This window comes from Cupressus sempervirens, chromosome 3, assembly GCF_028749045.1.
Source record: "Cupressus sempervirens isolate cs-2001-9-10 chromosome 3, ASM2874904v1, whole genome shotgun sequence".
Lineage (NCBI taxonomy): Eukaryota > Viridiplantae > Streptophyta > Pinopsida > Cupressales > Cupressaceae > Cupressus > Cupressus sempervirens.
The window spans coordinates 724,873,711-724,880,503 of NC_143120.1; the positions used below are offsets into that span (position 1 = coordinate 724,873,711).

Genomic DNA, 6,793 nt, shown 5'->3' on the forward strand with positions numbered 1-6,793 from the left:
ATCTTCTTCATAAGGATTGAGGACTTCTAATTATCTCTTCCCACTTCCATTCTAAGACATACCCATTTGCAATATTCTCGTATTGACTCATTGCATTGTTATTAATGCAGGCATCACAAAAACATGATTTTTCTCTTACTTGAATTACTGGAGGTTTTTTTTGTCCTGTAGTCATCAATTGATGCAATCTTCTAATTCCAATGATTGGTTGACAATTGTAAGGATTCAATCGATCAATATCTATAACACATTAAATTTACAAATTTCTATGTCAACAATCTTACTTTTAATTCAAAATATAAAAGAAATTAGATCAAAGCAAAATATCAAGCTTACCTTTCCCATCCCAAAAAAAATGTAAAATTATATGTTGTTTCTTGAGGAGAAAAATGAGATTTGCACCATTCAACAACTTGATTTACTTTCTCTATCTTTGCATTTGTATAGGAAAGAAAATTGTATGGATTTTAATAATATATAAAATAATTATACAAGATACTCATATACATCAAATTTTATTAGTACAGTCAATACAATACCTGAATTTTTAGGAGTTAAATTTTTTAGGTGACTAAATAATATAAGGTACTCAATATTTGTGCATAATTTGTGCATTATTATATTTCACAACTCCGTTTCCACTTTTAGATGTAGGTGATGTCATTTTGAACTATGGTTTCAAAATAATATAACAACTTCACAAAATAGCTAAACTTGGTTCACAAACTTTAATTCTCTTTGCTATTGTCGACGACATGCTATAAAACTACACAAATTGCTTTGTCAGTCACCTTTAAATTGCTTTGTAGGTTCTCTGCTCGCTTGGTAAGTAAAAATTATCTTCAAAATTTTCTATATAGTTGCAAACAGTCAAATTAAGTCTTCAATAAATGTTTCATACCATGGTAGGTGCAATACAGCTGGCTTGATCTCAAAATTAAACTTGGTTAACACAATAGCTTCCTTTCATTACTTAGTCAAGACAACAAATTGGTCATTATTACCATTTTCACACTTGGCTCAGTCATTATATCAACTCGGTTTGTATGGGACCCTAGTTTACATTGCGATACTCGGTCACTATAGACACTAATATTGATACTCAACATTAATTGTGCATATGATCTCTTTGCTCAATCCTTGCCTCAAATCTGTCCTAATGCATCTTGATTTATGCAAATATGGACTTTTAACATGTCTTATGTTAGGAACTGGTATATAATGTAGCATTAAAATAATGTAGTTCCTTTCATACCTTCTTTGCTTAATTAGAAGTAGTTTGATCACCCAATCTATTGGATTGGGTTACCTCAGCTTTGCTAGTTCCACTAGTGGCTTTTGCTTGCTTCTTTCTCCAAGTTTGATTCATCTAATTCCTTATTTATCCTACATCAACTTTTACTTTTCCCTTTTTCTGTTCATTACTAGGTGTTGATGCTTAGGTCCTGCAATTCTTGCTCACATGTCCAATCTTGTGACAACTATAGAAAACTAAACTTTCATGCATCCAACTCTTGGTTTTGCCTCTAAAATGTGTCTACTGCAATTTTTTGCAATATGACCATATTAACCATAATAATGGCAGTCACACCTTGTGTTGCAATCCCAATTTTGGAAATTACCTTGTTTAGGTGTATATCCTTTCTTCTTGGATGTCGAGATAAATTTTTCCTTGGATCTACATTCTTGAGCTCTATGGCCATACATTTGACAATTGTAGCAATGACCTTCAAATCTAGGTGCAATTGGTGCATTACTAGCTTCTGATCTACATTCATGTATTTAGTGTCCTTGATTCTTGCAGTTAAAGTTATACCCATTGAAATTTTGTTTAGTGCTTTTCTTACCATTCTTGCAGTTAAAACTATACCCATCAAAATTTGGTTTAGGGCTTTTCTTACCATTCTTGATTTTGTAGATATTTGTTGTATGCCCAAGCTTACCACAATGATAGCATGTAGGTTTTTTCTAAATACCTTCAATACTAACTCTGAAAGAAATATGGTCAATAATCTAAAATGATAAGAGAGTGCCTTCCATCCCTTTGGAATGGTGTATCCACATTAGGAGACATCTTGAATGCACTTCTACCATGAGCCCAGTGCTAAAGGTTGAAGTCATAACGTCTCTTGGGCTAAAGTTGTGAATTTATTTTTTCAATGTCATCCCACTTCCATGCACGCCCTTTCCTTTCTCTAAAAATCTCCATTTTCTGTGTGATGAATAGCTTAAAGTAAAATATTAGGAGATCATGATGTACTTATGGTTTAGTAAGATCCATATTGACAAATTTTGTGCAAAAAATTATAGGATACCTTGGTAAATTTGAGTGTAGCAATGAGGATTAAGATTCATACAATTAGGTTGAAAGTTACATTCTTGTAGTTATTTTTATTAAGTGAAATAATGGCTTTAGGTAGCATCTAAGTTGAGATGGAAGAACCATCCATATATATTGAATGAGAATACAGTTTAATGCAACTTTTTTTGGGCTCAACTTTTTTGTGTAACATGTTATTTCATTATAATGACAATATCACTTGTAATGATCTCATTCACTCATTTGGACTTATCTCAAGCATATAACCACAAGGTCTATTATTTAATATTCATGACCAACCAATTCAAGTTGATTCTAATTGAACCATTCTAATTTGAGCTGATTCTATTACATTCTTCATAAGAACAAGTTTTAATCTTATCATATTATTTCTATCTTGTTATTGCATTTTTCATTGTCTCTAGGTTTTGGGTAGCTACCTTCCTAGCCAATATTACATTTAGTCACAATTATACTTGTAACTTCAAAATATAAATATGAAAATCTGATTATTTAATCTAAAATCATGTCTATGTTCATAAGAAAAATTACAATGAAGAAACAATCTTTCCCTTTTAGAGTACTATACATAACAAATAAATACATATAATTATTTTAAAGAAAATACTCATTACAGATATAAATTCAATCACTATAAGTACTACCAATGATTGAGTTGAACATAAGTGCTAGTAAATAAATATACTTCAAACTTTGATAGCTTATTAATTAATATGAATGCTATCATATATTGCATTGCACTTGCTAGTTTATTCATATTCTCACTCAAGTTTATTTGAACATAGTCAATAGTTTAAACAAACCAAAATATAGATAAATATGCTTTTGAATGTTTATAGATTATTGATTAGAATGGGGAAAGAGGTTTAGAGGTAATCCATGGGTAGGTCGAGGTACATGATCAACAACAATTTTTCCATCCACATTGACCAAATTCAATTCAAAATGTTTTGCTACATTGTGAAGGAACACAAGTATGGCCATTCAAGCATATTCATTCCCAGGACACATGCGTGGTCCACCTCCAAATGGCACAAAAGTATAGGGATGTGGTCCACTTCCTTCAAACCTTGATGGATCAAACTTACTTAGATTAGGAAAATGCTCTCAATTCTAATGGGTTGAAAATGCTACCCAACACACCTGCATAGCAGAATTATTTATTAGAAATTTAACTAAAGTAAAGGAATAATATTCTTGAAGAATTAGATTTTAATTATGTACAACTTTTTGAATCATCATTTTGGATGATATCACATAACCTATCATCAAAATTAAGAACTATAAAATAACAAATAATAAATCTTATATAAAGGCAATAATCCTAGTAAAACATAAATATTTGTAAGACTATTGTCTTTATGTAAGACTTGATATTTTCTAATTCTCTATTCTAATAATAGATTATAAAATATGATCTAAAACATTGATTTAAGAAGATATACTAGCATTAATTATAATGTAAATGCAATAAATGTGAAAACTTAATGTCTACCTTCCATTCCTTGAGAATGATGTATCCATAGTAGAAGATATCCTAAATGCACTTTTTCCATGCACTTGGAGCTGGAGGCTGAAGTCGTAACGTCTCTTGGGCTGCTCTCCACGAGTATTTCATTTTTTGAATGTCTTCCCACTTTAGTTCTTGCTCTTCCCTTGCCGTAGAAATCTCCATTTGCTCTGTTATAGGTAGTGTAAACTAAAATATCAGGAGATTTAAGATAAGAAATATGGACACTGTAAAAAATCACACACTAAGGGGAAAATTAAGCTTTTAAAAAAAAGTCAACCTTAACTATTTAACACTTTTAGCTTAGAAGTCAAGCCTTAGTATGTGATGTTTAAATCGTCCATGAAAAGAAGATCACTTTCATTGTGTTGAAATATTTCCAATCATATTTTATAACCTATCACATAAAAGAACTCATATGACCCTTTTTCTGGGCCACCCTTCAACATCACATAGTAAGGAAGAAATTAAGAGTCAACTTTTAACTATTTAACACTTTTAACTTAGGAGTCAAACCATAGTGTGTTTTGTTTAAGACAAAGATTGACAAATTTATGAAGAAAATCATAGTTTACCTTGGTGAAATTGAGCGTAGCAGTGAGGATTAAGAGCCAGATTTCTGAGCAGAAACGCTACGGTGGCAACACTTGTGTCCTGGCCGCGCTGTAAGAGTAGCATAATGTTATTCTTAATATGTTCGTCGGGAAGTGCATTTCCATTGCAGAGAAGGAAGGATAATAGATCCTCTTCTCCCGTAGCGGATCCACTCTCCAGATCAATTCTCCTCCGTTGGATGAGCTCTCCGAGTATTCGGCCAAGATGACGCCAGGCATTCATGGCTTTGCGATATGGTGTTCCCGGGAGATCAACAGTGAATCATTCGCTTAACTAGTTCTTCAAAATGGGTATACAATTCTGAAACCTGAGTTGGATCGTCCAAGCTAAGAGACTGCAAGCCACACCGAATATGCAGCACCTGATGAGAGGAAATGCCTCAACTAACTTCTTTCCAAGCCACTCGCGCTTCACATGCTTCTCAACAATGGTGTCCACTCTGCCCACAAAATTTTGCAGAGCTTGCGGCCTCAGAAATGTCATCAACATGTTCCTCACATCTTTCGCCTCTTCCCAAGCTTTGCTTAGCAACGAGTTTCCAAATAATCTTTTCACTGAGTTGGGCCAATGGCTCTCAAAGAGTTTGTTTCCGTTGTTGAAGAGAAATCGATTGCACTGAGCACTGTAAAAGATGGCTATCCGGTGTCCGAACATAAAGCTCTTGAAGATGTCTCCTCCATATCGCTTGCTTCTCTTGTCAAAGAACTGTCGATGGCTGTTGATCTTGGCAGAGAGAATGAGGTCGGGCATTTCTGCCACCAGAGGCCATCCAAAGCTCCATGGAGGAAGATTAGCATGATGAGAGGGATAAAATAGCTTCCTATGAATAAAATAGAGGAGCGCAAAAGCTGCGCTATGAATAAGCCATTACTAATGAGGATATCCGTGGCTATTGATAGAATTGTATACAATGGTGATGGTTATATAGAGAAGCGGGGAGTAGTAATTGTAGCCCCATAATTGTCTCTCAGTTTGCCAAAGGAAAAAGCACTCTAGGTTTATATATAGCACGTTTTGCAACAAGAAAACAAATTGCATATTGACTCGCCACTTACATTATGCAAAGCATTGTGGTTAATAAAGCACACAATTGAAAATACATCGAGTTGCCACTTGCTGTGCAGTTTATGGTAAACAAGCGTTCAATACAAGGGACCCAGCTATCTTCCATCTAAAAGTTCATCAATTTTTAAAAAATCAAAAAATATCATAGATTTTTCTGAAAATTTCAGCATTTGATCTTCATGATCTACATAGTTCCTAGTCGAAACAACAAAAAAATTGGAAAAAAATCACTATGTTTTGGTGAATCTGTAAAAAAAAGTTTTACTTTATTTTGTCTTTAGTTTTAAAAATAATTTTGATTATATGGTAAGTTATTCTTAAACCTTATATATTAAGAAAAAAATTATGTTTGGAAATAAAAGTCAACTTTGACTATTTAACATTGTTAACTTAGGAATCAAGTCATAGCATATGAAAAACATGTTAGAACATGTATTAACAAAATTGGATCAATATATTGTGCTGTACATTAGTGTCTTAGAATTTTTCACAATCATAAAGTATATAAAATAACAAATGTTCTTCAATCATTTCAATACTCTTAGCAAGTTGAATTGGATCATTTAGAGCCTTATTATCATCTTCATAATGTTGTGCAATATACTACATCAAATTTCTAAAACCAACCTCACCATTTATGTGTATTGGTTCACACGTTTCAAATGCAAGCCTTGATGATAATTGTAGCTCCTTATAATTCACCCCTTGTAGCTCCAGCATATAAGATTAACATTTCTAACTTTGACATTCCTATGTTCATTAATTATCTATATTTTCATGTTACAATTGATCATGCTAGTATAGGTACAAATGGACCACCTTTAAACATCACACACTAAGGAAAAAAATAATCTTGGAAAAGGAAGTTATCTTTGACATTTTAACACTTTTACTCTATGAATCAAGCCTTGGGTGTGATGTTTAAGCCGTTGAGTATAGATGTGACTGTATTGCCCTCTTGATAGGTTATTTAGGCTAGCTTTATTTTTGTACCAAACAAAAAACCTTATTTAGAAAATAATAGAATATAGAGAAGTACTAAAGTCACCATATGATGCATCCAACATCTCGAACTTCGATTATTGTTTGAATAAGTTCTATCATTAAAATACTTTCTAATTATTTTGATTAAATTAAGAGATCTTAGTTAAATAATTAAGTTACAATTGGTAGGCAGGAACCTAAAATACATCGATAAATTGTGAGCCTCTCATTCGAGAGGTCTTGGGTTCGAATTTACTCAAGATTAGATACATAATAAT

At 32.7% G+C, this 6,793-nt stretch overlaps 2 pseudogenes; both read right to left on the bottom strand.

The window, feature by feature from the left end:
* Positions 1 to 3,181: 3,181 nt before the first annotated feature.
* On the bottom strand, positions 3,182 to 4,688 carry LOC149568821 (cytochrome P450 716B1 pseudogene; annotated as a pseudogene).
* A 51-nt stretch (positions 4,689 to 4,739) lies between these two features.
* LOC149568822 (cytochrome P450 716B2 pseudogene) lies at positions 4,740 to 5,216 on the bottom strand (annotated as a pseudogene).
* Between the last annotated feature and the right edge of the window lie 1,577 nt (positions 5,217 to 6,793).